The 10,236-nt window shown below is 49.8% G+C and overlaps 1 pseudogene across 1 annotated transcript; it reads left to right on the top strand.

The window, feature by feature from the left end:
* The first annotated feature begins 751 nt into the window (after positions 1-751).
* LOC308249545 (large ribosomal subunit protein uL24-like) lies at positions 752-9,872 on the top strand (annotated as a pseudogene). Its single transcript has one exon. The product of its transcript is annotated as a large ribosomal subunit protein uL24-like (transcript).
* Positions 9,873-10,236: the final 364 nt, after the last annotated feature.

The raw sequence follows: 10,236 nt of genomic DNA, 5'->3' as shown, positions 1-10,236 counted from the left end.
CATGCGGCTCTTTGGCCCCTTGAGTGTGGCTCTTCCACAAAATACCACGTGCGGGTACGCATGTACAGTGCGATTGAAACTTCGTGGCTGATGCGCAAAAGTCGGTTTTCGGCTCTCAAAAGAAATTTCAATCTTGTACTGTTGATATTTGGCTCTGTTGACTAATGAGTTTGCCGACCACTGTCCTAGAGCAGGCGTCCTCAAACTACGGCCCGCGGGCCACATGCGGCCCGCCAAGGACATTTATCCGGCCCACCGGGTGTTGCTGCCTGTCCTCCTTAGCAGCCAACTGGTCCCGGGCCCACAGTGCACATAGGAATTTGTTCATAGTTTTTTTTTTAAACTATAGTCCGGCCCTCCAACGATCTCAGGGACAGTGAACTGGCCCCCTTTTTAAAAAGTTTGAGGACCCCTGGTCCTAGAGTATCCAGGTTCCATACCAAGAACACAGTGTCACAGGCTGGGAGAGCAAAAGGGAACACGACACACCACGCCCGGTCAGGTGGCAAGCCGATCCCAAGGATGTGAACTTACAATCCCAAGGTTTCTGGGCACTGGCAGAAGGTGAATCCCCCCAAGCCAAACCACGCCTGAGGCAGGTTGTCCCTGAGACCATAATAAGGGGTGTGGTCATACAAAGCTCAACAAACTCACCCAAAAGCCAGAGAAAGGAGCTATGCTTTACATTTATTTTTCACATATATATTTTTTATTCTTACAAAGAAAAAGAGATTAACTTTACAATAGCAGCCAGAAAAAAAATCTAGAAAAGTGCCAAAGCAACACGAACTCTGAAGCACCCTTACCCCTCCCCACCTTAGAAAGTAGTTTCTAATTATTTAACCTGTCTCCTTTTCCAGTTAGGAAGAAAAGTTATTCTGGAAACAGCGTGTGGATCTCTTCCCTCTTGCGGCCATCGTAGGAGCGCCAGCGGTCAAAATGAAGTTCAATCCCTTTGTGACTTCTGACCGGAGCAAGAACCGTAAAAGGCATTTCAATGCACCTTCCCACATTTGAAGGAAGATTATGTCATCTCCTCTTTCCAAAGAGCTGAGACAGAAGTACAATGTTCGGTCCATGCCCATCCGAAAGGATGATGAAGTTCAGGCTGTTCGAGGACATTACAAAGGGCAGCAAATTGGCAAAGTAGTCCAGGTTTACAGAAGAAATATGTCATCTACATTGAACGAGTGCAATGGGAGAAAGCTAATGGTACAACTGTTCATGTGGGCATTCACCCCAGCCAAGGTGGTTATCACTAGACTAAAGCTGGACAAAGACCGTAAAAAGATCCTTGAACGTAAAGCTAAATCTTGCCAAGTAGGAAAGGAAAAGGGAAAAATACAAGGAAGAAACAATTGAGAAGATGCAGGGATAAAGTAATCTTATACACAACTTTCATTAAAAACTTAAAATGAAAAAAAAAAGAAGAAAAGTTATTCTGCTACAAGGCAGAAAGAACTTTTTGCTAAAGCAGTTGTTAAAAACAAGACAACAGGCCCCACATGGAAGTCATATAGCAACTTATGCTCAGCCCCATGTCACCAAAAGGAGACCATCACACGTGCAGCCTGTCCCAGAAATGGGAGGTAAACTAGTCCGGGCGGAACTGCCGGGCCAGCACTGTGATCCCCGAGGAAAGTGTCCGGGTCACAGCCAATCCATGCGTTGCTATTATGACTTCCTTATTCCCGCCTCCTTCTACCTAGAACAGTCTCTCATTGGCACAGCTCCTCGGAGCTTCTTTCTATTGGCTGGATGGGATGCTGCCAGAGCCATGAATATTGAATAAAGCCAATATCTTTAAAATGTACTCAGTCCAATTCTGTTTTTTAACACTTGAATTTCTTTGGTTCTTAAAAGTTTTCTGGAATGAAACTTTTTTTTCCTCAGTGGCTGAACTGAAACTTGTACCTTATTTTGCAGTTTGAGGAGTCTTATCAGATTAAACAAATATATGACAAATGAAGTCTACAGGCAGATCTATGAGTATGACTATTTGGTGCAATAATCTAGCCGGTATTTGATCAAAAACATAGATTCGACATAGAGGACGTGAACTCTATTATAGGAAGTTAGTTAAACCCAAACTCCTCCTCTTAACAAACTGTCAAATATTTTGTGTTAAAAGGGTGGCTTGATAAAGTTGAAACATTAATTGATAAGTAGTTAAACATATTCTCTAGACCATAATATTTAGATAACAGTGAGATATTAATATCAAATGTGCCCATTGAAGGAAGTTCTCCACTTGGCATCCTCTGGCAGAGTTTAATGCTGACCCAGAGCAGGACCGTGTGCTTTCTCGGGTGAGTTTCTGTTTGATTTTGTACCTTATTTCTCACTCATTGATCACATTGAACTTCTTTTCACAGCTAAACTTCTTTTCACTTTCCTGCTTCTTGCTAAGTGTGGATTAAGATCTCAGTAGCTACTTTTCAAGCTATCATGTGTGTAACGGAGCACGTCCCCCGGAGATAGACCACCGAGACCAATTGGATCAAACAGGGAAAATGTTTATTGCAGATTCGAATCTGGGCCCCGCCGTAGCTGACGCAGCAGCAGCAGGCAAGTGCCGTGGCGAGAGCACCGTTGAAAGGGGCAGTCCCTTCCTTTATACCCCTTCCCTCTATAACCGTTGGCCTGGCATTCCCTGATTGGCCCTTTTGAATGACCCGCGAATGTGGGACCCCTTTGTCCTGGACTTTTCCTAATATGGTTCACTCGCGCAGTGAGGAAGTTCTACACCGGACCTTTCCCTATATGGGTTGTTTGTTACAGAGACAGCTCTGTAATGCCTCTGGCAGGTAGGGGAGTGGTGGTCAGGCAGAAACTATTTCTTTTATTTATGGAACTGGGAGTTCTATAGTGCCTGCGGGGGGTGACCTTTCCAAGTGGTTGTTTTAAATTTTTCTACTCTGACTCTAGACCCCGAGGTCTAGTCCCTTCCTGCCCTCCACATTCCCTACTGGTCTTATCGGGGAATCAAATCCTTGATTCCTCTGCCTCTTCCTCTTCTATTGTTAGATTTTGATAGTGGGACCGGAGGACCATAATTTTAAGGTCCTGGGTCCTAGCCTGTATCATGTCGACTAAAGACCTGAAGAGGCATGGACTGATTGATAGTACTAACAGTAACCCGGATAAGGGGCCCAGGAAAGGAAGGAGGTAGGGGAGGAAGCCATTAAGTCCGCTCCAGAGGGGATTTTCTTGGAGTTCTTTTTTCCTCCTGAGTAGGTCTTCTTGAAGGGTCTTGATCTTATCTCGAACGATCCCCGACTTGTTGGCGTAGAAACAGCATCGTTCCTGTAGGGCAAGGCCCCTAGTACCACGGTCCTCATCAGTACTGTCATCACTGAAGTTCAGTTCCCCTCCTGCAGGCGTCGAGTCTCCTTCTGGCCTGCGTGGAGCCCAGGCTAGGGATTTCACTGGTGAGGCCGCTGGTTGCCAGGATCCAGGCCATTTCCTGGTGCAGGAGCTGGGAGTGGTGTAGCCAGGGCTGGACGCCGTCTACTTTAACAGCCGTGGGCATGCTCAGGATAACAATGTAGCGTCCCTTTCAGGTTGGGGTGAGTCCTTGGGCAGTGCACTTCTTTACCCACACCGAGTCCCCGGGATGGAAGGGATGTACAGGGTCCGTGGTAGGTACTGGCAGTGCGTTTCAAACAAGCTTATGGGGGGCTCTCTGGGTATACTGCAGAGCCTGTAAGGACTTGAGCAAGGAATGGTTATGAATTCCAGCTTTCAGTTTCTCCCTGACCCTGGGAAGCATGGGGGGAGGTCTACTATACATAATCTCAAAAAAAAGGGGGGAACCCCTCCCGGGAGAGGGTACACCTGGCCCATAAGAGGGCGAAGGGCAGGAGGTTGGTCCAATTTTCACCGGTTTCTAGGACAAATTTAGTTAAAGTCCTTTTTTAAGAGTCCTGCTCATGCCTATCCTGAACTTTGTGGCCAGTATGCACAATGGAGTTTCTATTTTATGCCTAAGGCTTGAGCTATGCTTTGAGATACCTTGGCTACAAAGGCAGGGCCATTATCTGATCCTATGACTACTGGCAGCCCAAATCTAGGTATATTCTCCTGGAATAATTCCTTGACTACTATAGAGGCAGTTTCTGTCCTAGTGGGGTATGCTTCAACCCAACCCGAGAAGGTGTCTATAAGAACTAGTAGGTACTTGTACCCTGATGCTGGTGGCTTAATCTCTGTGAAATCCACCTCCCAATGCTCTCCTAGGGAATTTCCCCGGGGCCCGAATTCCCAGGGGGCCCCTCTTACCTTGCTTAGCATTTACCTGTGCACAGACAGTACTTCTAGTGACTATGCTTTTAATTATCTTATCTAAGCTTGGTATACAGTACCTGCCTTGCAGAAGTTCAGAAGTCTTGGTGACGCCTAGGTGGGTAGCCTGGTGTAACTGGGCAACTATCGTCCGACCTAGAGCCTCTGGGACCAACAGTCTGTCATCTGGTAGGGTCCACCAACCATGTGGTCCTTTGATGACTTGCTTCTGTTCTGTCAATTCCTCCTCTTGTTTGGTGTAGGAGGGGGTCTGTGGTAGGTCAGGGTCCGGCAGGGTTACTAAGACTTGTAAAGGCCCCACTGGTTTTTGGGTGGCTTCCTTGGCAGTTTGGTCTGCGGCTCTATTTTCTCTGGCTTCAGTTGTCTCCCCTTTCTGATGTCCTGTGCAGTGCACTATTGCAACTGCCCTTGGGAGCCAGATGGCCTCTAACAAGGCTAAAATCTCTTCCCTATTTTTAATGTCCTTTCCAGCTGAAGTTGGTAACCCTCTTTCCCGGTGGATTGCACTGTGTCCCCATCGAAGGGCCTGGATTAAGGCCAAAAGTTTAGCTTTTTGTACTGATGTCCCCTATTCAGGGACTGCACCCAAATGGTGTGGTCCAGGGTGACTACCGCTGCCCCTGCATATCGGATCCCATCCTGAACATAACTGCTCCCATCCGTGAACAGTACCTTGTCTGGTGATGATAGCGGGACATCTGTCAGGTCTGGGCGAGCCGTTTGTACTGCGTCTGTTACCTCTATGCAGTCATGAATGGGTTCCTCCGGATCATCATCTGGAAGCAGGCTGGCAGGGCTGATGGACAGTGTCTTATGGAACCGGATACGGGGCTGGTCCAGGAGAAGAGCTTGGCACTGGGTGATCCTGGTGTTTGACATCCATCTCTCCGGAGCACCTCGAAGGAGGGCCTCCACAGCATGGGGTGTTGTCAGGGCTAGTTCCTGGCCCAGAGTCAGCTTATCTGCCTCCTTTACCAGCAATGCTGTGGTGGCCACTGCCCGGAGGCACGCTGGCCACCCTGCTGCCACGGGGTCTAGTCTCTTAGATAGGCAACAGGTCTCTTCCAGGGACCTAGAGTCTGAGTGAGAACCCCTTTGGCAATGCCCCTTACCTCACTCACGTAGAGGTGGAAGGGCTTCGTGATGTCTGGCAAGGCTAGGGCAGGTGCTGAGACGAGAGCCTACTTTAGCTCCTCAAAGGCCCGTTGTTCCACTTCGGTCCAGTTCAGCGGCTGTGTTCCCCCAGTACCCGGGCTGGAGTGGCGGTGGCTTGCAATTGGACTACTACAGGGGCTTGATGACTTGCCAACCCCAGGGGGTTGTTTTCTGCCCAGACCATGGGATAGAGACCTTGTAACTCCTCCAGGTAGGTAGTGGGCTTATGCTTTTCCCCTGGTGTCGCTTTTTCCGTTTCCTGCAAGATATATTCCTCTGAGAGAGGACAGGTTAAAAGAATACAGGCGGGGGAGGATGTAACCAGACCTGGGTTCCTTGGATCCACGGTGAGGTGTGCTCTGTCCCCCTCAAAGGATATGGTGGCTTGTAGCTTCTGTAGGAGGTCACATCCAAGCAGGGGGTATGGGCATTCTGGCATGACCAGAAATGAATGCATTACCGTGTTCCTTCCGAGGTCCACAGTCCTTTTTGATGTCCAAGGAAAACAGGCAGGCTCCCTGGACTGATGTCTTCTTAGAGGTAACGGGTCCCATCGGCTCTGTCAAGACTGAATAGACTGCCCCAGTGTCCACCAGGAAACTAACAGGTTTGCCCCCCCACTTGTAAGGTTACCCTGGGCTCCTGGGGGTTTAATGGAAAGGAGCCCCGGCCCCGACAGTCCTCTTCCTCTAAGTTAAAGATCCTTGGATTCTGAGTCTCCCCTTTTGCTTCCCTGGCTAACCTGCCAAGACATTCTCTCTTTCAGTGCCCCTGCTTCCTGCAATAGGCATACTAATTTCTTCCTGTTTGCTACTGGCCTTTTCTTTCTACATTCTCTTTTCCTTCTCCTCACATACACAAACCTTCACAGATGTCACAATTTCAAATTAGCCTTCAAACCTTCTTTCTATGTCCTTCAAAAATGTATAACCATGCCTCAAGCCTTCTATTATTTTAAAATATTTAGAAAAGGTAGAGGGAGGAGGGAACAGGCCCAGCATGCGGTTCCCAGGCCTCCAGCCGCTTGAAATTCAAACTGCCACATTCTTCCTAAAGATAAAAGATCTCAGTTTCTGATAAGCCTGAAAAGGGGAATGGGGGAATTTCTAGCTGCCCTCTTTAAGCCCCCTAACAGAACACGGTGAAAAGTGTCCAAGGAGTCGCGGGGGTTTCTTGGGTCTCATTGGGGCCCAGGGGGTCACAAGGGAATTTCCCTTTTCGCCACCACCTCCAGCTACTCAAAACAACCCCTGCAGGGGACGGGCGCCGGGTGGGCGGAGGCAGGGAGCACGGCTCGGGTCCCAGGTGGCCATTGGAGGTGCTCCCACCGAGGCGTTTTCATCTGCAGTCCACTGGGAAAAGCGCTTGCCTCCTGCCCGCGAAGGTGGCGTGTGGGGAAGCGGTGACCCTTATACTGCAATCAGACTTTCTGACCTCTCTGAAAAGCCCCTCTGCTTGAGTGTGTTTCCATTAAAAAGTACTGATTTTAGAACCAATAACTTGAGAGTTGCCACACACAAAAGGACCAAGTGGCCCACAAAATATTTTCCTTTTCTTCTAAGGGTTTTACAATGCATTGTAATCATTAACCATATTAAACTTAAATGGCCAATTGAGACAAACAGTTCTGAGACCATTCCTCCACCACTGATTAAGACTGGGTGGCGGCAGGTGTCAGAAATAAGATTCATTTAGTTTTTGAGCTTTCTGGGCAGACTTGGTGACTTTGCCAGTTCTGGCTTCCTTCCTTCTGTCTTTATCCTCTCTCTCTCTTCCGACGTGAAGAGGGTATTTAAAAGCTGTTGGCAATCGTCCCATGTGGGCTGGTGGGTATAGAAAACAGACTCCAGAAGAGTTATCAGCCCTTGTGGGTTCTGGGAAAAAGGGGGGTTCTGATTCTTCCAATTATAAAGGTCAGAGGTGGTGAACGGAACATAAGTCCTTAGGCGGACGCCGCGAGAGTCTGTCTCTCCTACCTCTCTCAGGGGGAGTTGTGCCACTGGTCGGTTGTCACCAAAAAGGGCTCCTGACCTAGTATGGGGAGGGCTCAGGGGGAAGTCATTGGGGTGGGACTCCCCCTGCAAGGTGGAAGAATCGGGCGCCATTGGGAGGTCCGGTCCAGCCGCACCTCCCTGTGGCAAAGGTGGATACTCTCTCTTGGTTTGGGGCTCCTCCCGAGACCCAGCGGTGGTGGCTGAGTCGGCTGCGGCCACGTAGGGAGGCGGACGGGGAGCTCTTGGTCCCAGGATCGGGTCCTCCTCCGGGGCGTCCAAAATCGGGGGAGCCGAGGGGGCCCGCAGTGGTTTCCCGCTGCGCTCCCCGGGTGACTTCACCACTAGGATAGACCTAGTGGGTCTCTTTCCCAATTTTTCTCTAGACTGGGGGCAACCACAATCCTTCAGCCATTTGGGGTTATCAAACAGGACATCAATCCAGATGTCGATGTAAGGAATTTGGTTCGGGTGTCCGATATTGCCATAAACTACGTGCTGGACTCCCGTACAGGGTCCCATGTCTAGGGTCCCTGTTGAAGGCCAATCAACCCCAAACGTTGGCCATTCTAATTCACAGAATCTCCGAAGGGTGAAAGCATCTAGCGACACCCCGTAGCTCTCCCCTCTCTTCCTGAAGACAGTAACGTTCTTTATCATACACTCAAGGGGACTCAAAGGGCCAGTTTTACTGCCTCCTTGACCCATCTTAGCCCTCGACCCGATTCTCCACACACTGTAAAGAGACAAAGAAGCAAAACAAAACAAAAAAAGCCGACAAACAACACTTCCCTCACTATCAGCCGCGGCTGCACAGACACTTCATCAACCATTCATACAACCAGACCAGGTTCCTCAATAAACCTGTAACCGGGCCTCAGTGGTCGTCACCACTTTGGTTGTCAACAGGGAGTTTTGCGGCGTCCCACCTCCCTTAGTTCACTACTAAGGTACGTACCATACCAAACCAGACCAGACCAGAAATACGAAAATGAAACAGGCCTGACTTACCGGTGCCGCGCAGGCAGGGACAGGAACTTTGCGGAGCTCCGGGGAATGGGGTGAGATTTGAAGGGGCTTAACGAGAAGCCCCCTTAGTGCTATCTCGCTGGGGCCTCCAAATGTAACGGAGAGCGTCCCCCGGAGATAGACCACCGAGACCAATTGGATCAAACAGGGAAAATGTTTATTGCAGATTCGAATCTGGGCCCCGCCGTAGCTGACGCAGCAGCAGCAGGCAAGTGCCGTGGCGAGAGCACCGTTGAAAGGGGCAGTCCCTTCCTTTATACCCCTTCCCTCTATAACCGTTGGCCTGGCATTCCCTGATTGGCCCTTTTGAATGACCCGCGAATGTGGGACCCCTTTGTCCTGGACTTTTCCTAATATGGTTCACTTGCGCAGTGAGGAAGTTCTACACCGGACCTTTCCCTATATGGGTTGTTTGTTACAGAGACAGCCCTGTAATGCCTCTGGCAGGTAGGGGAGTGGTGATCAGGCAGAAACTATTTCTTTTATTTATGGAACGCGGAGTTCTATAGTGCCTGCGGGGGGTGACCTTTCCAAGTGGTTGTTTTAAATTTTTCTACTCTGACTCTAGACCCCGAGGTCTAGTCCCTTCCTGCCCTCCACAATGTGTTAAGTAAAAACGTTTAAATACTATGCAAGTTTAACCTGCTCCACAGCCGCTCCAAGTCCAGCTGGGACTTGGAAAACGTGTGTACAAGAAACACGATCTGCCCAGATTGTCAAAAACATTGACATGTACCTCCTAGGGTTTTTAAACCTCTCACATTCATCTGGAAAAGATAGATGCACTTAAGCTACATTTGCAAGAGCTGTTTTTGACCAATCTCACTACTCTTAAGTGTTTTTTTAAGTATTGCCTTCCATTTTCTATACTCCTGACCCCACCTTATTTTACCCACACAAGTGAACTAAAAGGCTTACAACACAGATCTTTGAATAAATTTAATAATTTGGTAAATAGATCCTTCTTTCTCCAGTTCCCAAAAAGCTATCAATTCTTTTTGGATTCTATCTAGAGAAGAAAAATGGACAGACATATACACAGTATTAACTTGGGTTACTTATTAAAGTTCACTTCAATCTCACCTAGATATACATCAAAAACACCCCATCTTCCGTCTCTCCCTCCTCATTCACAAGCAGCAGTAACAAGGAGAGGCAGGAATCCCGGGCCTAACAGGAAAATTAACTCTGTCCCATTGTTAACGCAATTCCCCGGACTGACCCGAGTATTGGTCGGCGAACCTAGCAGACGCACATTTTTCAAATTAAGCTTTTCAAGGACAAAAGCCAAGGTGAGCAGCGCGCCCAGGCTCCTCCGCAGCTGAAAGGGCTTGTGCCGGACCCGGAGCGGCCCCGCCTCCCCACGGCCCGAGTCCGTTCTGAATCCGCGAGGCCGGCTCCCCGATGCCCGTGGCGCCCCGCAACCAGGTCAGAGGGGTGGCACGCGCGCACACTCTCAAACCGGAAAGCCTGCAGCCGCAGGCAGTCGGTGCTCCCTCCCCTCTCCCTACGCCCCCCCCCCCCACATCGCGCCTTCCCCCCTCCCCCCACAACGCTCCTCTCTCCCTGGGGACAGCGCTCCTCTCCCCCACCCCGGACAGCGCCCCTCTTCCCCCGCTCCGTTCCCTTCCCCCACAATGCTCCTCTCCCCCTGGGGACAGCACCCCTCTCCCGCTGGGCCAGCGGGTGGGAAGGGCAATGCGGGTCTCAAATCGCGGGCTGCTTTCCGGTAAGCGCGGCGGGGCGGTGGGGGTGA

Source organism: Plecotus auritus, assembly GCF_963455305.1.
Source record: "Plecotus auritus genome assembly, chromosome: 1".
In the NCBI taxonomy this organism is placed as follows: Eukaryota; Metazoa; Chordata; class Mammalia; order Chiroptera; family Vespertilionidae; genus Plecotus; species Plecotus auritus.
The sequence above is the reverse complement of the archived record's forward strand: the minus strand, read 5'-3'. Positions and strand labels throughout refer to the sequence as shown.